Here is a 25,213-nt window from a genome sequence, read left to right on the forward strand (position 1 = left end):
TTATAGACCGCAAACATAATATTTTACCATATTTTTTTAAAAAAATGTAATAGGTATTTGTTGATTATAATGCAGTTTTACAGTATATCAGTAGGTTTTGAGGCTCCTACCACTATTAGAATTCAAGAGAAGCGTTCTGAATGAGATAGAGAGATGTAGAGATTTCCATATAGAAGCCGACAGAGGACGCCTGAAATAAAGGAGAGTCAAAATTACTTGTCTAGCGTTATAGAGTAACTCAGTAGTAAAACAATCAGCAGAACTTAGGTCACTTGAGTTGCTGTCTAATGCTTTCTTCTGTTAATAGCTTTTTCTGCACAAGTAATGAACTGGTAAGATCCACTGGTAAATCTTAACTCTCCTACAACAAAACAGTAGTCAGTGCCAGCCATGCACAGACAAACTCCATATGCTTAAAGCAAAACTTACATTATACTTAAATGTAGCATGGGTGAAGTGCAGCTCAATTCTGCAGGTACTCCTGTTAAAAAAAAAATAATTAAAAAAAAAAAAAAGTTCAAAAATACATAATTTCTACTGTATGTAAGTGACATTATAGTATTTGAGGCTTTAATCAGAGCTGTATTGAGTACTGGTTTTAAAAGTTCATTCTATTCAACACAGAGGTAAAATTAAACATTTTTATATATCATACCAAAAACCAGATCCTTGCTCTTCTGAATCACAAAAATAGCCAATGGCTAAGGTGCTGACCCTCATGTGGAAGACTTGAACTGAAATTGCTCCTTTCCTTCATTCAGAGCAAGGTCTTGAACCTGGGTCTGCCATGTGAATGCCCTGTCTGCAAAACTGGAGACTGACAAGTCTCTCTCTTGTTTGTGCATTCTAGCCACAAATACTTGATTATTTATTCAGAGTGGAACAGCTGAAACAAGAGAAATCAAGGAAGTTCTGCTCTCAGATATCCAAATTTTTGCCACTTGATTTTCTACTTAAGTCCTGTTTAAGACTACTCAGTCGGGCACAACAGAAGTTCCAATTTAGCTCTGAAAAACCTTTTCAGTAAAAATCTAATTGAGACTGATGGACTAATACAGAAACTCTTCTCTAGATAAATATTTTCTTTCAAAAAATCTATTTGGATTTAGCTTGAATACATATGTAGGCCTTAAGCCTATTAGAAAAATTGCCAAGTAATTAATTTCACATGTCAGTAATAATGTTTATTCTTTTTGTAATTCTGTCTAGTTAGTTCTTGCAGTTACACAGTGTTTAAAAAAAAAAAAAAAAAAAGAATAAATTTTTCATGTTCATCATCCTTATATCTTCCAAAGAAATCACTGTTTTCTGGATAATGATGGAGATGTATGTATTTTTTAAGGTGGTAGAACATGTGGAAATGCATGTATAGAAACTCTGTAGTCTAACACCAGAGACATTCTGGTGTAAAATACAGAAGTGACAAGTAGAAGATTGTGATATGGTTAATTCAAAACAGCCTTAGTCCATAATGGATGCTAACGTTATCTCTAGTTATGGCTTAAAGCTGGGTATCTGGAGACTTGAACCTAAGGAAAAAAAGTGCAATTTTCAGTCCCTTTAATGTCTGTGAATTTTTGAATGATGTTGTTGCTCATGTTCTTGAATGGCTGCAGACACTTTGCAGTCTTAATTCATTTCCTGGAGACCATCTCTTCTTTGGGCCAGATAACTTTCCTCTCCCGATGGCATCCTAAATGGCAGCAGACCACTGCTGCAGCTTTTTATTGCTTTTCAGTCCATGATAAGTTTTTGATGGGCCATGGAATCAGCTTGACACCTGTGACAAACCTATCAAATTTCTTACATCAAAGGAAAGAAACTCTTATTTTATTCCTGTCACACCACTTCCACCTTGTGTCTGCTTCTCAGTAACCTGCAGTGCTGCTTTCCCATTTCAGTGCTTGCCGTGTTAGGTGCAGCTGCTGGTCTGGTTGTATTTTAGCTGGAGTCTGCTGCTTCACCTGGAGAGAGAGAGGCATGGTGACAGCTCTAGGTATGCAACTGGGCTCCCCCGTTTGCAGGGGCTGATCAGGAAGCAAGCAGCCTTGCACTGCAGGTCTCAGCGCGTGTGTTGCGGCAGCTGTGGGACCCCCCCACGTAAGTGCACGTTCTGTCGTGAGACCTGGTGGCCTGTGACTGGGAAGGCTTAGGATGGAGGAGGTAGAGGGGGAGATGCCCCGTGGAAGAGCCTTTGAGCCTTGTCAAGGACCAAGGTCACTGGTTCTTGGTGGGCAGATTTAAAAGGCTTCAAGTGCAGAAAGTAGAGAGGGGTCTCGTTAAACTGCTTAGACAAAAACTGTTGTTAAGTAGTTCTTCCAGTACATTTGATATGATGGAAACTGAGATGTATTCTAAAATTGTACAGACTTCTGGTCTTGGCTGGCAGGAGACACAGCAGGCCTCAAGACACCATTTTTAATTCCTGACAAACAGTTACAGCACTAGCAGTCTCTTTATAATCTTACGCTTCTCTGTGCCCCAGGAGATACACCCTGGCTGGAGTAGAGTTACTTAAAAAAAGATAGGTCCACTTCAGACCTCTAGATCTCTGTAGTGACTCCATCATTTCTGCTGGGGAGAGTGTTCCCAGTTCCGAAGGCACACCGCTGGTCTTCTGACCACCTCAGGAGCAGGGGACTGTTTGTTGAAACGGGGAATTAGGGGGAGATTGTTCCCAAGCCCAGAAGGGGAAGGGGAAGAAATAGGCAACCACTTCCACGTGATAACTACTTGGGCAATAGCAGTGCCTTTTGACATCCAAAATGGATAAGAAAGGTAAGAAACTATCGGGGGAGGGGGAAGAGAGTGATTCTTAAAAGCTTCAATTCTCTATCACATACACAGTCAGCAGTTACTGATTTACTGATAATTGTAGCATTTGCTAGTACATATATATGTGTTTTTGTTTCTCTCTTCAAGGTAAAGAACAATTTTTAGGTTCTTTAACATAGATGCCCATGTTATAAAACATTTAGGTCTCATTTTGTGAAATATGACCCAGCTGTAGAGAAAATCTTTCCTTGTAAGCCTCCCCAGGTTTTGTGTCTGCGTGTATTGTTTTTACGGAAAGCAGCAACCAGCATTTACTGTGTTTAATCCGTAGGTGCCGCAAAGTTTACTCTTTGTTGATTAAGAAACAAAGACACTATTAAGAAACATAGAAACTTAGCTCTGGGAGGCAAAAGATGTATGATGAATGAAATTCTATAGTATTTATAAATTATGATTTTTAAACGTATTATCATAAACTCTTCTCAAAACATACGAAGAAATAAAAATGAAGTTGAATGATGTGAGTCAACAAAATACCATATGAAATGTTCAATTCTAAGTTAGATTATAGTTACATAAAGGTAGTTGAATTAAAAAAAAACATGAAATTGTAGGGCATTTCAATAACCTTCTTAATTAGTTATTAATTTATGAAGGATAAATTAATTATATGCAAGTGCTCTGCCACTTGAATAAACGCCTACAAACACAGTAACATTGTACAACCTTTCCCTGTCCATATATTAGTCAATCAGTACAGAGTTGTTTTATATTGGTTATCAGTGTTAACACCTTTCCCCCTTCACAAATATTTTCCCTTCACTGCTTAAAATGAAAAACAAAGCTCTTTTGCTCGATTTTTTTGCAGGTGTGAGCATCAGCTTCTCTACAACAAAAGGAAATTATTGAATCATTATTTTCCCCTACATATCTCAGACAGAGAATAATAGATTTTAAAATAAATCTCATTAGTTTGTTACAAATACTGTTTGTGCTCTTAAACCAAAATAATTCTGTTTTCCTCATTTTGGCAATTTGACACTTTTAGTTATCTTCATAATGGCTTACCCTAAACTTACATTTTTTCTCTCTTTTAAATTTCAGCATTATACCAAAATTAGAATTCTGCAGGTTTTTCCCATTTAGATGAGAAATTGATGAGTTGGCTATTTCTTTGATGCATTGCCACTTATTCAGAGTGAATATGCAACATCCTACTTCCTTGAACTCAGGAAGAATCAAACAGGGTGTTTCATAGCTTAGTGTTCAAAGCTTCTTTAAGCCAGCACTTACCCTTAGCTTTTTTCAGGGTTATAGTCTTCATGTCACAACATATGCTTCCTTCTGTCTTCTCTGTCAGCTTCATATGGTGCTTCTCTTCCTCCCCATCTGCTTCTCTCCCCATACACATTTTTCTTAAAAAAAAAAAAAAAAAAAAAAAGTTTCATGAAATCTGTCTGTACACACAGTTCGAATTCCGTATCTGCCATATGCATGCCTGTGTTTTGGTCCATAATCTGTTACCATATTTATTTGGAGTATTCTCTTATTTCAATTTCTTGGTTTAATCAGGTATCTCAACTTCTCAAAAACTTTTTTCCAAGAATACCATAAATATAGCTCTACCTTACAGTTTCTGTAGGTTTAAGGCAATCTAGGGCAATACAAAGAGTTCTGAGTTTCAGTTTGTGTTCTAAATCTAAATATGAAGTACTTGTCATAGATATTTTCACATGATCAGTTTTGATATACACAGGAGGATTACTATAATGAGAAAAATGACATTTAAAAATGAGACTTGGTTCTCTTGCTTACAGTGATTTGATGAAGGAGGTTCCACCTACATTAAAGCAGCTTTACCAAATAGTATACAAGGGCTTTTTCTGTTCAAATCCATCTTTGGTTAAACTAGACACCCATAACAAATTAATCATTCATGGTGGAGGGCAGAGCTGTCAAACTCATTCTGTGGTGAAGACCAAATTCGTTTGGAGAGACAGGCTGGAAATAAAAAGTTTCTTGCCAGACAGCTAGTTTTGCCTCTCACTACAGCATGTGCTTCTGCAGAGATTGGGTTCTGCTGGGGGCCAGGAAGGGAGGGCGGAAAGAGAACACCCCTTTTCTGAGCCTATGGGGCTTGGCAGTCAAATAGGTTGATTCTGGGATGACGCTGCTTCTAAACCAAATGTTTCCAGTTTACAGCAAGGAAGACCAGAACACAGGAATTCAGTAAGAACGAGTTTCCTTTACAGCCAGTCTTTGGCATGCTCTGACTCCACCTCTATACTAGCTGCTGTCTTAGGAAGTTCAGAGAGACACGGAACCTATGCTGTCCCTCACTGCAAATCAACTTCATCTGGTTTAGCTATTCATTCATTTCTGGCTCATTTTAACTGCTAAACATAAATTACAAAGGGGAGCTTTAGAACGGTGGAAAAGATGTAGGTCCAGATCCTGTCTACTGGATGCAGAAGTGTGTTTGATATGCCCCTTGTAAGAGGGCCTGTTAAGGTTCTGCATTTCTCCACATACTCTATAAGAACTATGAATTTTCTATGTTTCTGGAATTGGTAGAATCTGTTTTTCTTTGTAGAGTAGATCATTCCAGGTTGACCTGATGGAACTGCACACCTTTCAGCCCATTCATCATCTATCCTGATTACAAGTTCCAAATATTTAGTTCTGAGATGTTTTCATCACAACAAAACATTAAGAAAATGCTTTTCTGTCTTCTGTTGTTTTTACTTAACTGCACTACTTGAGATACCTTGAGATCAGCAGATGTGTTAGCATTATTCACATTTTAGGTCCAGTATTAGTCATTCTTCTGTAGCAGGATTTAAACAGAAGTGTGAATGAGACTATTTTTCTAATCTGATCACTCTTTTTGTAGTATTTTACTATTTCAATCCCCTTCTTGCCTTTCATACTATGCTTTCAACTTTGTGCTGCTCCTGCTGCTCCGCGCCCATTATATTACATCCCCTGCACATTGTGTACCCTCTTCCTTCCTCCATCCCTGATTGCTTACTGCTTTGGTAGAAGGCAGAGTCTATTTGAAGGAGCTCTCGGTAACGGTGCTGTGGCATTTGATGAGCACAATGGAAAAAGGGGGATAGAAGAACACTGTATCCTTTTTTAATAGTAGGAAGTTAGATGTAGGATTCTATTTGCAGCATAGAGATACCTGCCAAGAAAGGAGTATTGTATAACCAGAGATGGGCTGTACAAATGAGTGCAGTAAGAGCATTATTTTTAATTCTTTACTCTTTTTTTTTTTCTTTTCACTTCTCTTCAATATGTTCTCTGTTTCTGCCTAAAATTTGTTTTTTCCCCTTCTGCTTTATGGTAGACACAAAGAGGAACATTTTGCCAATGCTTTTCTTTAAGATTTAGAAACAACAGATCTTAGACGTCAGTAGCGTCTTTAACTGGAACAGCAATCAGAATACAAATCTAAATTGCATACAGTCAACTTACTATATATATTTTTATTGTAGCAATAACAAGGGAATGTATTAATATATTAAGAGGAAGGCCAGCTTTAGAAAACTTAGAGGGCCTTCTGCTCCTTCTTAAGTCTAGCCATGGAGCTAGCACATGGACATGCAGCTGTTCACATTCCAGGATACCAGTCACAAGAACAGCCATAGTGGTTCAGACCAGCAGTCCATCTAGCCTTGCAACCTATCTTCAACTGTAAGTGAATGTTTAAGAAACAGAAAGATAAGACAAGTAGACATTATAGGTCCATCTAATACCCACTCGGACTCCTTGAATTTTCAACTCAGGATTTCCTGAGGCATCTCGACTTCAGTCAGTCTCAATTTTGAAGTTTCTACATCTCAGTAGGGCTTCAAAGTCCATCTGCCTTTCTTCACACTTCCCTCCTAGTTCCTACAGTGGGAACAGCCTCCATAGTGGGTATCAGTGCTGGTATTGGACAACGTTCCTGGCATCCGTGCTCCTTCTTTCCCTGCCTCCAATTTAGATAGGGGTAGAAACTCAGTAGAAACCATGAGGGAAGAATTTCTCATTAAGCAAATAGCATTTCCCTCACATGATTCTCACATTTTCTCCTGTGTCTATCTAGTAATACCTGTGCAGTATAGCAGTGGATTTCCCATGTTCTCCGTATGTAAGAACAGAAAGCAAAGACTACAAAAGGAACAAAAGCTGTAGACTAAAAGATTCTGAAAAAGTAAGTTTCTAAGAAGGCCTTTTTTTTCTCAGAAATTACAATTTTTTTGTTTATTCTTTATTTTGTGACATAAAATGGGTGAGAAACATTATATTTTTAAGTCAGAGTAAGCTGTTGTACTACCATTACACTCCAGGATTCTTTCCCATGTGAGGCTTCAAGCAGATTACAGAAGATTAATGTAAAGCTGTAGAAAATGTTTTTTCTAAGAGAAACATCTGTAGTGTTTTGACAGACTTGTCAGATGTTTTTCTTGGAAACATCAGAAATGCAAAGTTTAACCAGAAGTAAAAACCCAGTGAAGCCATTTTGATTCCCCTCCTCTCAAAACCTTAATTCATCTTGTACATTTTTATTTGAAATATATTTATGTCCAACCATATGTTTGTAAAAAATTTGAGACATTCAGAATAGGGTCTGGAAAGGAACTGAAGATTAAATCATTCTCAGGCACTGAGGCTGATGTAGTCTGGTACATCCCTATCACATGCTTTGCATCCTCATTTCTTTGAGTGGGGGAGAGTAGAATTCTGCAAACACCTTAAAAAAGCTGTTGTATGTCTTTGATAGCTTTGTAATTGAATTTGCATATACATTATAGGATCATTTTCTTTGCTACAAATTAGATTAATTATACCTGTTTTTAAACCTACCCCTTCTCAAAGTCTGTGGAAGCTGATACTGTCCTTTCAGGCTCTTGGCTTCCAGACTAGACACACAGTTTTTTCAGTCTTCCTTTACTGATTAAATTATCTATATCTTGTATAATGTTGGTGTCTTGCTTTAGATTCCTTGCAGTTTGCCAACATCTTTCTTAGAAAGAGGTAGTGCAGTCTGGGAACGTGACTGCAGGTGAGCCCTCAACAGTGCACAACTCTACTTAAGTTTGTTTCACACTATACCTTTACTGATGCATCCTAAAATGAGATTGTAGGCTCAGTCAGTATTTCCCAGAACCACACTGCAGGCTCTTACTCCCTTCTAATAATCGGTAGTCACTGAGTGCTTTGTATCTTGCTTATAATTATTTCTAAGACTGTTGTCTCTCTCCTTTATCTTGCAGATTTTAGACTTTTTAAAGTAATTTTGAATTACTACTTGTCTTGGTTTGGGCTGAAATAGAGTTAATATTCCTTTTCGGGGACTAGATGAGTGCTGTGTTTTAGATTTAGCTTTGGGTTTGGTATGGGAAAAATGCTGATAGCACACTGGTGTTTTCAGCTGCTACCAAGACTTCAAGGACTCTCCACCTCCCCATGTCCTGCCCGTGCACAAGAAACAGGGAGGGAGCATGGACAGAGCACCAGACCCAAACTGGCCAGTGAAATATTCCATATCATGGAACGTCATGCTCACTATATAGAGGAGGGGTGGTTGGGAAGAAGCTCTCTGGCTTCCAGGATTGCGATTGTGGGATCTTGGTATCTCGGGGGCGCTGGCCGGGAAGGGGCTGGGTATTGGTTAGCGGGTGGTGAGCAATTACGCTGTACATTGCCTGGTTATATATTTCTTTTTGTTTTCCCCCTATAATCGTTATTGTTCTCGTTTTATTGCCATTATTAAACTGTTCTTATCTCAGCCTGCGAGTCTCCCTTCACCCCTCTAATCCCCTCCCCCATTCCCAGGTGGGGAGGGGGAAGGGAGGGTGATTAGCTGCGGGGGTTGGTTGCCGATCAGGCCCAAAGCACAACACTACTCTCCTGCTCTATGCTTACAAATCTCACAGCTTGTTGTGACCTCAAGTGTTATTGTGGATTTTCTCTGATTCTTCATCAAAGTTGGTAATGAAATGTTTAATACAGCAGAATTCAGGAAACAACTCATACAGTCTCCCACTTGAAAACATTCCCAATCTGGTCATGAACATTTGATACTTGCTATGAAATAGCCAGGTTTTAACCAGTCGTGTTCCTTTATTACACTGTTACGTATTTCTCTTAGTCTATGAGAACAGTAAGCACTCTTGTGTTAGAAGTTCATTATTTGGATTATGCTGTAGATTAATAAATAAAATAGGAAAGGTGTAAAGGAAATTATTTGTTCATAATAAACACACATTACTTGTTCCAGATTAATAGCTGATTGATAAGTTCTTCTAGTATCTTTACAAGTTTCAAAGGTAAACATTAGTTTATAATACATTTAGTGTGGTTTTCCCCCTTTAAGACGACAATGAGTTCTTTTTCACTCATCTAGAATCACACTTATCCTTCATAAATTTTCAGAGAACTGCTAAGTGATCAGGGATTGCCCTGTTCTCCTCCTTCTTTTTTTTATTTTCTTGTTACATTTCCCTTCCGATTATGTGAGTTTATTAAAGAGCTCTTGATTACAACCACATTGGTATTTTAATACCTTTTATCTTCCTTCCACATCAGAATTATTTGGCATTGTGTATGTAATTTCAGTTTTAGAAATTATTACAAGTTTATTTTAACCAGGGGTTTATCTACCAGTTTCTTGAAATTTTCTGTTTGGGGTATTTAAACTTAGTTGTTCTTTTTCCTTGGAAATAAGAACTCTGTGTTTCAGTGATTATTTTCATTCTAGATATATTTCCTTTTAGTCATTCTCACAAAAAAAAACCACCTTGAGTTAATCAGAATCAAATCCAAAATACCTTACTGAATTTAAGCTACTTTTCCGGTGTATACAAAACATACATATTTTCAAAACTTCTTTTTTTTTAAAAGATCTAGTGTTTTATTAAATGAGCCCTTACTGCCGAGTTTGGTCTTTTTTCCTTTAGTTGTTCAAAAAAACTAAAATATCTCATACCTCCATCCTCTTTCAGAGGTGGTGGTAGAGATTTTTCTGTTGTATCTCAGAGTGTAGTACTACTTTTTTTGTCCTTTTAACGTTGCCCAGAGTTTCAATAAATATGTTTCATGCCCATTTCCGAACTTCAGAGGAAGTACTATTATGTGCTAAACAAAAAGTGCTTCTTTCTTGTTCTTCACCAGAACAAATGCTGATTTGTCTTGACAAGCTTCTGCAATGCCAGCCTAAGTTTTGTCTTCTTAGTTCTTGTATTTCTCATTTGCATCATTGCAATGTCTAATCAGCTAAGATACGTACTAGACTGATCCGTTTTTTCTTGTCTCCTCATTTGTTTTTTTTTCTTCTCCACCTCTTCCCTCTGGGTTAAAAAAAAAAAAAAAAAAATCAACCTTCGAGATTATTTTTTTCCCCATTTTTGCTTCTCTGTGATACAATATCATCCTTCTTAAACTAGTTTAGAGCTTTCCTAAATCAATGTGTCAATCATACAGGTCAGCAAATGCTAAAAGAAAATCTTTTATCTCTGCATAGCAGGTTTTTGTTTTGGTTCATAGTCCCATGTTTGAGGAAATCAAGATCTCCACTCAGCAGTAACTGTTCTGTCCTTGTCATCTGCAGCCTTCATCTATCCACACCTTTACCATTAACCAGAAATACTCTGTGCTTGTGCCTATTTCACTTTATCTCCTCTCTGTCTACGCTAATTTCTAATCTGATCAGAGTGGTATCTTGCAGTATTACTACAGGGTACTGACAGGCAAATGTGTGTGCAGCTGCTGCTCCCAAGTGCCACATAAGAGCTTCTGTTTTCAGGTGTAAAGGAGGAACATGGTTTGTTGGACACAGAGGCGAGCAACCAGAGCCTTGTCCCTTTCTTCTTCCTTTAATATAGCTTATCAGGTCTTTATGTTCACAGATACTGAACTATGAAGATCATTTTTAGACAACTCACTTTTCTGATGTCTGAAAAATATTGCCGGCACACATTTCTCTTTCCATTGATCACTTCTGGGGATTTTTTTGTCTGATTTTGTTTTGTTTTGTTTTTTTTTTTTTTAAAGAGTGAAAAAATAAGTTTATACAGGTTTATTTTGTCTGATTCAGGAACACCATGTCTGTCAGACTTGACACAACTTGAAGGAGATTGCTGTACTAAATTACACTCCTTTCTTCATTGATACAATAAATACAGGAATGCAGAGTATACTTCTAAAGAGTAATTAAATCATTCAAGTTGGTATTGAAAGTGCTGTGTAGGTTTGGTTTTATTATCTGTTTTTTCATGGCTTGCATAGATTTGGTGCATTTTTTATTATAGCATTTACTTTTTCTATACAACCGTGGTTTTTCTTAACCTGTAAGCTCAGGTTTTTTTCAGCAGTAATAGCGGTTCACATAGAGGTTTGATGTATATGTAGATATATTTCTTTTACACTTGCAGACATAAAATACCTGACCATGACAGATTGCAAGCTTCTCCCAATATTTGTACTCCCCAGTATATTGATATCTGCTGTCAATAATATAGGCTGTTGGATAGGTTGTAAAGCTCCATTGCTCAAGAGCGTTATATTTTGAAGTCATCTGTCATGGATGTGTTGTAGAGATAGGAGACTATTTATGTTTATGGCATTTTAAGTAACTCAGTAAGACCCTTTAGAATATACAGAAAAGGCTTGTTTAGTGTCATCACTGCTCACTTAATCCTGTGACCTTGACATGATAGTATGCCCATAAAGCTCCCTGCGGGTAGTTCAATAAAATAGATGAACATCGGAGCCTAATGTTTGTTTCAGCTTCGGGAATATACTGCCTTATGCCGCAAGTATTTCTTAAACATTCAATGGCACTGAACCATTTTAAAACCCAATAATGTGGCAAACTATCCAATTGTCTAGATTATTAGAAAATCCACAACAAATGCATAAACCACATGTACTTCTGCTGTTCAATGGGAGAATGCTAACCACTGTTTTAAAAAATATTCTGTATACACAATGTCAATAGACTAAAGTTAAAATTAAGTTATTTCTTAAAATTTAAGTGTACTTATTTTTCACATTCCCGTTGTTTTTTCTCTTCTCTTCTGATAGCAAATTATATTTATTGGATGGGAATGCTTTTGGGTTTTGTTACAGTCACAATCTGAATGTAGGAAAGATTCATGTGTAAGAAATTTTTGATGATTTACTGGAAGTTATGTTTGCACTAATGGTAGGAAGCAATAAAAGCATACATAAAGAGGAAGCTAAATTTGTCGTCTCTTAGGCCCAATTTAGAAATACTACTGAAGCCTTTGGGATACCTTGTCATAAGAGAGCCTTCATTTTTATGCATTATATATCTTGTATTATGTGAAAGCATGAAGAAAAGTTAAGTGTGATATATTTGTCTCATGGTGAGTGGAAGTGTTGTTTTGGTATTATTAAAAAATGTTCATTCAGAAATATCTTTAATGTATAGACGTTCAAGTTTCCAATTTCTATTAGCTAACAATGCATTCTTTTCAGACACATAGTAGTCTTTTCCACTGAATAGTACCCCAACCTCTTGTGTTTTCTTGAATAAAAAACGATGTTTTCAAAGTTGATGACAGCTTAACTGTGGAGGAAATTTATTTAGGGAACTTCAGATAGTGTTTTCAGTGGTGGAGTTTTATACTGAACTGTTGAGCTAAAAATCTATGAAAATTAATTGAGTGAAACCTGTCAGGAAAGAAGAGCAGCCAGGAGCAGGATGCAGTATATATCCACCAGAATAAAATGGAATCTGCTATACTTTCTGATTTAATCTCAAGTAAAAGCCACTGATAAGCATGACATCAAATAATGAAATAAGCCGTTATTTGGCTAAGTGTCGGGTAAAGTTGAATAACGAAAAAAATAGTTTCTTTCATAATAGTCTTTCCATTTGAGATCATAATGAAGAGTTAATGAAAAACTTTGTATACTCTTAGAGGACCCATAAGGACAAACTGTTTGATTGTTCCCCATGTATATGTTTTAATTTTTAACAGTCTTGGAATTAAAAGTGTAGAAAAACTGTGATTAGAAACTTGTGGAAATGACCACTAATTTCTCTGATAATGGTCTCAATGAAAACTATACTGTCTGTTAAATTTTAACAAAGAAGGTGTTATAAAGGTTTGAGGCCTGGTGGAATAAGCCCAAAGTATTGAAATTAGTATAAAAGATATGTTGGAATTTATGTACAATTCAGTGGTGTTAGAAGAATATTACTAATTGCCTTTAAAAACAAGGGAATTACTTTTTACATACAAATTATGTTTTTCCATTAGTGTAAATGATCCTTTAGCATATCAGGTATACTCAGGCTTAGTTTTTGACTTATTTTTTGGACTAATGATACTGTGTATGTTGCTGCTCTTGCTTGGTGATGAATATATTCTTCTCCCTGGAAAGAAACAGACATGTTTCTTTCTGATGGACATCCAGTAGAGGCCAAGTACATAAATTTTTCTGTGTGTATTGTAGAAGCTAAATCTACAGGTCATATGTTGGGTTCTGACTATGGTATTCCCTGTATATCTGAATCATTTGATAATCTTTAGCTGAGCTATGAAAGGGTGTTATTGTCAGCTGTGCAGGGAAGTTCAAAAGATACTGCTGGACACCACTAAATTTGAAGCAGAAACTTCTTCTTAGGAATGTCCTATTCTGAAAGTACTAGAATAGCTCCTTTACTTCAGTAGCACAGTGACAAATTACTAACAGTGGCTCTTTAAATGCAATATTTATTTAGAGGATTTCATTTCTTTAATCAACAAATTCTCAATTTGTGTACACTAAAACAAAAAAAAAAAGTAAGTTCTTATTCTTTAGTATTAGGATTAAGAAAATATATTTACTTTTCTCCTTCTTTTGTTAAATTTGACTTTTCACAATTCCCACAGTAAAGTTGTAATGCTACTGTTTTCTAAAAGAAATACATCGCTTAGGAAAAATCTCTGATGTAAAAATGAAAAGGCCACAATGGACATTCCCTTACAAGAGCACTTCAATGGATTCCTCTTGTCATTCATGGTTTCCAAAACATTTATATGATGTTAAATCACAAGCAGGTTTTGAGGTAGGTTTTAATAAGTAATGTATTTCCCAGCTGCTAGCTTCTTAGGTTTTCCATTGGCTCTAATACTCCGCAACTGTTGTTGTTTTTCACCCCATACCAGTTGGTATTACCAGTTGTAAAGGCAAGACACACACCTTCTGCTGGTACTTTGCCAAGCCTATTAGAAATGCATAGCTAAAATCATCACAGACATTACAGAAGCATAAAGGTTAGTGAATGATATAATTGGCATACATACAACTGAATGGTGATATGGGTCCCAGAAATTGCAGTCACTCGGACAACTAGAGCACATGAATTAAGGTAGGGAGAGGAAGATTTTCATACAACCTGACAAATACTGACTGAGAAACAGACACAGGTATGAGTGAAGAGTCATTTTGTAAAACTTTTGAATTTAGAGCTAGCAGGCAACCAAATTTGGAAGGATCTGGAAGCAGTGGTCCTTACTTCCCAGTTTTTATTCTCATGTCTGACATCAGTAGTGAAACTATAAAGTATCAGTCAAGCATTTGTGTTACTTTTTGAGCTGCCTAAATTTCAAATTAACAACACATTTTTTTATTATTTTGGGAGCAAAAAAGAAAGGGGTGAATCTTCACCCTTTCCATTACCATGCTCACCACTCTTCACTTTGTGAAGTTTTAAGTTTTAAAGTTTTGAAGTTTTAAGTTCCTTATGAGCTGGAATAATTTTCAGGAATTCCAGGAAGGATTAATTTCCTTAATGGAAATTCTGAACTCTGATATGTCTTCATATTTTACAGTTTGCATCAAGAAGGAACAAAACTCTTAGGATCTTTGCATGAATTTATGGAGTAGGGAAAAATTACTGGTATATTCCAATATTTACTCCGTATTTACATAACAACTTCCTTTCCTTTTATTTTTCAAACCAGCCAGCAATAATGAAGGGGGAACATGGTTTACAGGGTTTATAGTTATGGTGTCTGCTATCCCTTCCTTAGATTTCTCCCTAAACACAATTGTCAGTGCAATTCAATTTATAGGCAATTTAGAGCCAATTATGTGTCTCCTCTTACAGTATATAGGTGTTGCCTACCTTCCGAAACTTTCCTGCAGGCTTGGATCAGTGAAAAGCTTTTAAATGACACTATAGTGAGTGCACTCATTAGTTTTCTAGTATATGGAAAATAAGAGAATTTAACATGCATAATTAATCTGGATATTTCATGTATTGAGATCAGGAATTAAAAGTACCGTAAAATGCCGTCATGTTTTGTGTGCTGCATTAAGTGATTGTGCTCCTGCGTGCATTTATACAATAGTATGAATTAAGTCACAGAGTATAGTTTTTGAGATTTTCTTCAGCACTGTTACTTAATTATTTTGAGTTTTATGGTTTAGTTCTTTATTTGAATGTTTAGTTTTACAAATTAGATGCTTGGTCATATTTCTTAAGCAACTGAGTAATGCAGGAATATTTTGCACGTGATTTCGGGGGTGGGCAAGAGTTGTTTTTCTGTGGGTCAAGAAAGCAATAGGAGTGAAAAAATGATGTGTTATTTCCATGATCTAAATGTTCTGCAGCAGTAGCAGCAGCTGAGCAACTCACTATTATTCAATGCTACATTAACTTTTCCATTAATGCTGGTGCAGTAAAATATGAAGCCCTTAAGCATCGTGAAGTTGCTGCCTGATTTTTGTTCCTTTACATGGCTGCTGTATATTTGCATGTTACAACCATTATATGGATAATCACCATCATTACTTTTTAGAAGGTCATTCTCTTCTTGTTCTGAATATAGTTAGATACAGAAAAGCCATAGTAGAACAAAGGGTCTTTAGACATATTCACTACAAATGCTGTCTTTTTAGTTATTTGCTACTGTAATTATATGATGGCAGCCCAAGTGTCAACAAGATATTTTGCTTCTGGGGTTTTCTTTCTTTCTTCATTAAATAAAAAACAAAATAAAAAATAACCCAGGAAAACAAACTAGAGACCACGGAAGACCTATTTCTTCCCTTTAAAAAAATGAAACAAACCAGTCCTGTTAGGGAGGAAATTATTTTTCAGAAATTATTAAATGTTATTTTGCACTGAGATAAATTTTCGCTATGTAATAAACATAATTATATTTTCAAAATGCTGGATTTTTTTTAAACTGAGTAATAGATGGAGATTGAAATTATGGTTATTCAAATTTCTTGTTGTTTTAAAATCTTTGTTGAAAATATATATATATTTCTAGGAATAGTGGATTTAATAAGTGCTATCAACAAATCAGAGCAGCAATTCATGGCTCTTCTGACCAAGATGTACCAACCGTTGCACTCACTCTTCCCTCCAGAATTCACAGTACAGTTTATATGGGAAAGCAAGAATCTTTCTTCTGTTATGAAAACAGTCATTTTATGCCCTAAATAATGACGTTATAATCAGGCTGGTGCCAGATAGGTGACACCTCAATGTGGAATAAAGCATTTCAGTCTTTATGTATCTGCCTTGTTTTCTGTATCTTTAATATGTGAATTGTGGTACTTTGCTAACAGAGTGATTTGAGATCTGTTGAAGGGAAACAAAAAAAAAAAATGCCCTAAAAATAATGCTTAATTAATATTTTAAGAGAAAGGTTTAAAATACTTAGTGCTGCTTTGCTTTATTTTTAAACATGCTTTAGTCGTGTAATTCTTTAGTGAGTTTTTGCTATGCCTCAGATTGTCTGTGTTCACTGTTTTGATGGTTAAAATCGTCAGCATCTGAATAGTAGCAGGATGAGTTTGTGTGATGGCTCATATAGAGTCCTTTCTGGCTGTATGTAGCCATTGCCTTTGCACTTCAGATAAGTTTCTGGCATTTTTGGAGCAGGATGAAAAGGCACATCTGATTTGACTAGCAAGTCCTTGATTCTATATTCAGTCAAATTATTTTGTTTCTTTTCTGTAGTTTTCTCTCCCACCTCTACCTTACAGAATTTTTTTTATACTGATTTTGTTTTTCAAATTCAGGTATTTTGATGTTGGTATTATTTGCTTTCAGGTACACAAAGGAAGACAAATTTAGTATCTAAATTCTAGATATAATATTCTATATTCTGTAAACAGACAGATTATCCATATTGAGCCCTGAATCTACAAAGAAATTTTACCCAGGTTTCAAGACATTTGCAGGAAAGTTTAGAATTTATTATATTCTTTCGATGATGAAAATATAGCTTTTATTTCAGGAATTTCACTTAGTGTTTAACTTAATCATTTAGGAATTTTTCACAGTCCTGTTTAGGAATTGTATTATGTTACCAGCACATTGTCTGAGTGTGCATTTACTAATCTAAACCCTCTTGGGTATTTCTTGAATCTCATCCCTGGACTCTGTTCTGCCAACACAGGAATAAATTTTTCTCCTTTATTTCTCATATGCTGTTGAGAAAATTATTTTACACTTTTGTCCAGGGTGTATTTCCTCCTAAAACCTGTTCAGTGTCTTTTCTGTATTGATGACCTGGCTGGATAGTGTACCTGTACTTACAAGCAGCAGTGAGGCACTCAGAAATGTTTGTGGTCCTGTTAGGCAGCTCATAAAGGGACATTTTGGGAATGGGAAAGAAGCGGGTAAAGAAAGTCATTGGTTCAAACTTCTACATTACTTTTAAGCTGCTTTTTTTTTTTTTTTTAATTGAATAAGATACTAGGGTTTGATGAAATAATTTGGAACAAGAAAAGCTGTACAATTAAAACTTGTCTTACAAAATCACACAATTTGTGTAATGAATTCAGTATTTATATTAGTTTGAATGGCCTGCCATAAAAATCAATCACTACATATGAGCAAAGTAACATATATAAAAACATAGTATATTTTGAATGCTGAGGCACAACAGAGCTCAGATATCACAAAAAGCAGATTAGAAAAGCCTAAAGTAGATAAAACCCATTGTGCTTGTGTAAATAGCATTGTTGTATAAATATAGGATAAAGATTTTTGTTTCATAAGCCAGCTGTTTCTACTTGAAGAATTTGTTTTTTCTTTGACATCTGGAAAAAAAAAAATCCTCCTTCCAGAAGCATTCAATTGTTCTAGGTGTATGAAGCAACTTAGTGTAAGAATTTAATATTCACTATAACTGAGGGAAATTTTATGATCTTCCTTGGTATGAATCCAGTTAAAGGATTAGCAATGTGAATCAGACTCTGAAATGAAAAGGCAAAAATATGTTATTCAGGATGTTCTTTTAACAGTGATTAGCTGTTATCTGGGAAAATAGATTTCACTTCACTCAGTAAAATACTGTATTTTGTTGAGAATCAAAGTTTACAAAATAAATTTCAATATTTTTTAGTATGGCAAGTGATGAATGTTCTTCCACAGAGGTTATATCAGAAAATCAATATTTGTAAAATTGAAACAGTATAGGTTTGTATTGATCCATGTGGCTAAATCAAAATGAAAGGCTTTGTAACAGCTTTCTTAGACAGCCTGCTACCCAGTAATGGCAAACTATCAATTTTAGGTTTCTACTGATAAATCAACTTGAAAATTGGATGTCAAATATTTTTTTTTTTACTGAAGTAGTGATTTTTTTCTGCCCTCTAACCTTTCTTGATGTGTTAGATTGGTTTATAAGACTAAGCTCTGCCTTTTTGAAAGCGGTTGTCAAAACTGACATTTAGATATATTTTGAAACAAAACCCAAACTTGTAAAGCCTAATTTTGTCTACTAGTTGGCTTGCTAGTAATCCTATGTGTGCACCTTTGTGTAAACAAACATGAATATATGTTTAATACTGAAAATGACATTGATTTAATACTTCAGGTATATATGTTTCTCTCTTTTCTGATCTCTGGAGTTCACAAAGGTCAGGTCTTCAACTGCAGCTTTTAGAAACTAATGCTCCAGAAACTATTTTACCATTCGGTGGTTAGGAAGATTGATTTTTCTTTAATAGACTGATTTTCTTTTTTATTTTGTGCTAAGTGCGACTTTATGAAATGACAGCAAGAACATCAGTTTCAGCTGCAGGTTGCAACATCTGAAAACCTGCATGGTTGCTCATTGTTTTTAATGGTAGAGAAAAGAGGATACATTTGCTTTTAGTTAGAAAATAGATACGAAAAGCCTTTATAATGGTGGGGGGAAACCCTTTAATCTGGGTCAAATGCAGTAGTTTTCAGTGACAGTTGACAGTGCCATACCTTCATGTCTGTACAGCAGAATATAAGTTAGCTCGAGTGGGTATTGATTGTGAAGTTTGCTGTTGTATAATTACTTTTGGCTGTAGAAATATGTGGTGTGTATTGATCTAGTTGGAAGCATTTGACTAGCAGTTTCCCTTGGCTAACAGTGAGTGTCATCTTTCAGCCATGATAAATGGTAACACTCTGGGTCAGCATAATTACTTGGTGGTGAAATGAACCTCCTGTACCCTTCTATCTCTCACACCAAGGAACTACCATAATCATCTTTATCTGAGAGCCATGATTTACTGAACTAACCAGCCCCTTAAAGCCCTCTCCCCATAGTATGCACCCGCTTTAATTGTGGCTCTATACTGTTATTTTAAAAACTAAACTGTTCAGTTCTTCATCCACAAGTATGATTTTTTTTTTCCCTAACCCCTGTCAATCAACTTAGACCTGCAAGAGGCCAGCTCTTCTGACGGACAATCTTTTAATCTTTATGTTTAGTGTTTATGTAGAAAAAGGAGAAAGATTAAGGTGTTCATTGTTTTGTCACACTGCTTTTTAAGTCATGGAATCAAACGTTGTTAATACACTGGTAAATTATTAGTGTACTGCAATGAAAACTGCCATATGAATTTATTGTCAGTAGCCCTTTAATTTTATAGAGTAACGTATACTGCTGATATTCTGTCTTTTGAGAACAGATGAGGATATCTTTTCACAATATGCTGTTAGAACAGCTTCATTTGTAATAATTTTGACACCTCATTTAATAAGAGTTTTAAATGTGAGATTTTTTTTTTTTTTAAGTATTAGCCATTTTTTCTGTTTGCATGAGTGTCTCATAGTTGACAAATATGTTACCAGAAATAAGGAAGTTGTATTTATTGCTAGAACAGAAAACTGATGATTTGTGTTGTTTGGCACCTTTTTAATGGGGAATTTTCAATTTGTTATCAATATTTCATTAAAACTTCATAGCATGTTGTTGAAAATGGATTTGTGTTTACTTGCCAGTAGTGTAATATGGCCCTGGGGTAATGACTTTTTGTTAAGTAATGTTAGTTAAAGAAAATCTGGCAATAGTTTTAGATCATTTTAAGACAGCTGTGAAGGGTTTGGATAAAGGTCATTTTCAATGATTGTGCTTAGTTAAATAAATGTGAAGGGTTTCACAATGGGAATCTTGCTTTTCAGTATGCTGTCATAAATTTCCCTTTAACACATCTGGGAATACAAAGTAAAATGTAGTTGTTTCTGCCTTGAAGGCAATGTATTTTATATTTTCCTTGCTTTGTTTGTTTTCCCCTTATAATGCTGTTTATTCACATAACTAGAGTTCAAAGGTTTTACTTTGTCATAAATTAAATCTTCTATTCTCTGACAGTTTGTGGGACCCGCTGGATATAATTTTCAAATGGTTGTAACTGGAAGATTTTTTGCTGAGATTTAGTCATTAAAAGTGTTAAATTTTCTGACAACTCAGCCTCTATTGTGACCCTGGTTCACTGCTTGCTCTCTCCCTTGGCCACAGCTGGCCTCTTGCTGTTCACAGCTGAAAAGTGAAATCAATGCTGGGTCTAACAAAATGCAGATGAAAGCCATTCTGATCATATATAGTCATTTCCCGTAATTTTATCAGCCTTCAGTTTCTTAAATGATCTCTGGAAATCATTGTTTGTTCATGTGAATACAATATCGAATTTTGTGATAAAATGTCCTGTCTTTCTGAAAAGTAATACTTTCTTAAGCATTAGTAGTGATATACAGCTCACATTGCCATAGCACAACTGTTTAAAATACCAGTCTGCTCCTTCCCCTGTTCCCTCCTGAAGGGAAGCACTACGTATCAAAGCCCGTCAAAGAGCTGCTGGCTGAATCCTGCCGGCTTTGAGCCTTTGGAATCTTGCAAATTGAGGTTTTTATGTTCTACAAGACTCAAAGTTGGAAAGTAAGAACTCTTACCATGTGTCAATCCACATTGCCATTGATCTCTCATCCTTTTTTATTTTTATTTGAGCAAGATTGGTAGGAAAGCTCTGTTGCAGTTAGAGGTGGCAGCGTATGATGTAGCTTAATGCTCCAAAGGTCACAGAACTACAATGAGTTTGATGGAAAACAGCCTTTCTCCGTATTTTAAATGGTTCCTGCTTTGATTACAGGCATTTATTATAATTATCAAGAGATTAGTCTGTTGTTATAGAATCCTTGTAATGGAACCATTTAAAAGGAATATAATGGCAGTTTATTGGATTTTGCAAAGGAAAAGAGAACAGATAAAGTGCTGGTTTTTAAATGGATCAACTGCTTCCCTAAGCATACTGATTTTTTTTTCTTTTGTTTAACTCCACGTTTCTTTTTGTTTCAGTTTTCAGTTACATACTAAAGTCAGTTCTTTAAAATTTTGAAGATATTTTAGTTACAGCATTTTCATCACAGTCTAACCCTATTCAATTTAGCTGTTAAAGACATTCCTTCCATACATGATCTTAAATTATACATATCATAGAATGTGTACTCTTACACAGCTCCTTTGTAATTTTATTAATATCTCCCTTTTAAAAATGGCAACAAAAAAGTATTGTTGATCAAAAATAATACATAAAAGAAATTGTGAATTCTGTATTTCATCAGTTGAAGTGCATCTAGCATGACTTCTATTTTATATTAGCAAAATACCATAATATTGATGAAGCTTGATGAATTTCTTTCGTTTATCTTCATTTCCCCTACTTAACAGTGTACAGTTGTATTTACTGCACTTACTCCAAAAGAATAAATGAAAAGATTATAAATCAGTGATCTTATTCAAATGTTACAGAATACTATTTGTGACCTGACAGTGAATGTAAGTACAAGATGGCATTTTAAAAAATTAAAAGCTCATAAATATAGGGGATTCTTATACTAGAAACTAGTTTATATTTCAAGATCAATGAATTTTGCACTATGTGTATGTCTTATCCTTTGTATGAACACCTTCAAAGGTTTGGGCCAAATCTGCTGCCTTCTAAAGAGTAATTACAGACCCTAAGCCCTCCTGCTGAGAACATGCTATCCTATGCTGTTAGCTGAGCAATGGCATGAGTTACTTAGTACTGCTGTTAACCTGGGGAAGAAAGTTAATTGACTGAAACTTAGTTGACAAGTGGCTATTTTGATGGCGCTGGGGAATCGGCCCCAAAATAACAGTGGAAAATGATACAACAGCAAACTACAAGAATCAGATTACAAGTCTGCTACTCCAATATTTGTTTGTTGCCAGCAGAGGAGGCCTAGGGAGGAGTCTAGTATTTCCCTAAGTGACTTTATCATGATACTCCCCCAGCATATCCTCCTGGCTTTCAGCAAATTGTAGCTCAGGGACTTTCTGAGCCAGAGGTGATATCTTTGAGTTTAATAACTTATGGTGGTGTTTTTCCCTTCTATGAAAGGAAATGTCTAATCCCTTTAAGAACTCATGGAAACTTCTGCTGTCCATGATATGGCATAGCATTCAGTTCCACACCTTGCATATGTTGTGTGAGAAATTCACACAAAGTGCACTTTCATTTGTTTTGAACTTGTTGCTTGATAACTGGATGTTCTCCCTAGGTCTTTTCTTATGAGAAATAGTGAGTCCTTGTTGCAGATCCACCATCTCGGTGCCATTCATAAAATTAAAGATCACTGTCATATCCTTCTCAGTGATGGCTCTGCTGTTTAGCTTATGAGGTCTGAAATGGCCTTGTCCACCTTCCTGGAGGCTCCCTTAGCAGGTTGTAGCTTATTCTGGAGCAGGTCTCTGTTAATCCTTCCATCTGGAGCTATTTTACTTTGTGTAATAGCCAGAGAGAGGAGAATGACATACACATGTATTTGCTTCTCTCATTCCCCACCCACCCTCCCCCATCTGTGGTGTGCCAGGTTGTAGCTTTATTGCTATTAGGAAGCTAACCAGGGATGACTAAAACTTTCTCAACGAAACCCATACCTCTACACTGACTCAGTATTTTCAAAAGGGGAAAAATAGTAAAACCTTGGATTCTGAATTGGAGCAATGTGGTAAGAGATGAGCCTGGGCCTGAGCCGTATGGTTGTACTTGTTTCATTCCCCATTGCAATGAATGTTTTATGAGTGTAAAATGAGATAGCATCATCAGAAAAGGCTAACTATTCCATTACGCAAAACTTTGGTGATTCATGGGGGAAGCATGTTGTGTCCACCATAATATTCTTATATAATTGCATTTACCTTTATATAGAATCAGCTGTAACAATCTAGGCACAAATTATTATTCATGTGTATGTTTGAAAGAGAAACACTTCGTTGACAAAGCCTGAAAAAAGTAATTTTGATTTGCTGTCAGTGGCTTTCAGAGTATCTCTGGAAGATTACAGATATAATGCTGTATAGCGAATTTCATTCCTGTGTCTTTAGATGTCAGTGAACTTAGAGCATATATGTATTTCACAGCACTGAATAGCGGTTCCTGTATTTTTTGATACTCAATGTACAAAGTAAAAATACTTTGCTTGCAAATTTAACTTGAAATTTAAGGAGACCATGGTTCTTCCCCTAGTGCATATAACTTGAGCACTGAATGACATATAGTGACTCTTGGGAAAAAAATTAATCTAGGGACTAGAGGCCTTCCAAAGTAGGGGGAGATTCCTCTTTGTCTTTCTAAAAGTTTCCATATAGTCCTGGTACTGGGTCTACTGCTACTCTAGCATCACTGGAGCATTATGACTGTATTATGCTCATTTTGTTATTTTGGTATGCTGCCAACATTGTCCTATGGAATAGAAGTAGGACACAGACTATTTTTTTTTTCCAAAAAAATTATGTCTCATGCCAGGAAAGCATTTATTATCAGAAAGAGCAATACTCTAACCTGATTGCTTTCTTCCTGATTAATTACAAAGTCCTGCTGCAGGCAAATGAAGGTTTTGGTGATGTTTCCTGTATTTTCCTTCTCTTCTGTTTGAGTTTTCCATGTTTCTTGTGATCCTATCTGCTCTAAAGGCAGACTCTGAATGGTTCCATGCTGTCAGCCATTTTCAAGAAGGCACCATACTCCGTAAGGGAAAAAATAACTGAGTCTCTGTGTTTGTGTCTATTAACTGTTGACTGATAAAACTCTAGCAAATTGGTGTCTGGAAGGGTGTATTACTGAGTGTCAGTTCTGAACTTTTTGTTTCCCTGAGTGTGAGATTTTTAGTATGCTTCTTTTCTACCACGTTAGCCATGTTGAAGTCTGCGCAGATATTCATGAGTTATCAGCAAAGAGGTGGTTGTTGTGCAAGGACTGACGGTCCTGCTGCTGACCAAAGACAGGTCAGACAGCATCAACAAGACTCTCCATCAAGTAAAGAAATTTTGGAAAGTGATCCAATTACTGATAGGGAGTAAGTTCTGAATCATACTGTGTACTCACTAGTCACCAAATCACTACAGTCATAGACACACCGCAGTTGTTGTTAACAGTGTTTTTTTAATTATTATTCTGTTGAGTTATACTGCCTCTTTGGAAGATAATATTACTGTTGTTGGGAATTAATTCTCAACACAACGTTATAGGTGTGATGGAGGGTAAAACAAGAGTATTTTCATAGCATTGTACGTAGATATCATGGTGCAGTGTCATTTTCCTAAGATCTCCCTGAAGCTAAATGATGGAAGTATTACATATTTTTTTCAAGGGATAAAATAAATTGAAGCAGAATGCTTTTTTGCTGTGAACAAGAACACATTTTTGGGGAAGAGGGGGAGAGAGGCAGGGGTCAAGACCACACAAGAACCTTTTGACAGGTTCAGTGTTAAACTAGAAAGAGCGGCTGTCTTCTTGGTTCATGATTCAGCTTTACTACTCCATAGGAGGATATTGCTATTAAAACAATAGTAGATCCGGAATATATTGTGCCTTGGTTTGTATGCACAGTTTGGAACCAAATTACTAACTGCAGAGATTACAGAACATCTATAGAAAGTCAAGGATGCTTTAAGTCAATGATAATGAGTATGTCTAAAGCAACTTTATTTAGATAGTTTGGAAAAAGAATGACTCATGGAAGGTCTTAATCTATGAATATGCATCAGCAAAGCAATATAGAGGAAAGAACTGAACTATTTGGTTTTTTGCTGATAGAACAAGGGGCATTATGCTAGTTCAGTTAAACATTAGCAAAAAATAGCACAGCTGTTGAGCAATACAGAGTACGGGCCTGACGTATATTTAT

The 25,213-nt window shown here is 35.9% G+C and overlaps 1 protein-coding gene across 9 annotated transcripts in view; it reads left to right on the forward strand.

Moving 5' to 3' along the window:
• NBEA (neurobeachin) overlaps positions 1-25,213 on the forward strand; it is a 518,250-nt gene that overhangs the window by 280,040 nt on the left and 212,997 nt on the right. The gene's annotated exons all lie outside the window — the stretch shown is intronic.

Source organism: Tyto alba, unplaced genomic scaffold, assembly GCF_018691265.1.
Source record: "Tyto alba isolate M040663 unplaced genomic scaffold, T.alba_DEE_v4.0 Super-Scaffold_2, whole genome shotgun sequence".
Taxonomy (NCBI): Eukaryota; Metazoa; Chordata; class Aves; order Strigiformes; family Tytonidae; genus Tyto; species Tyto alba.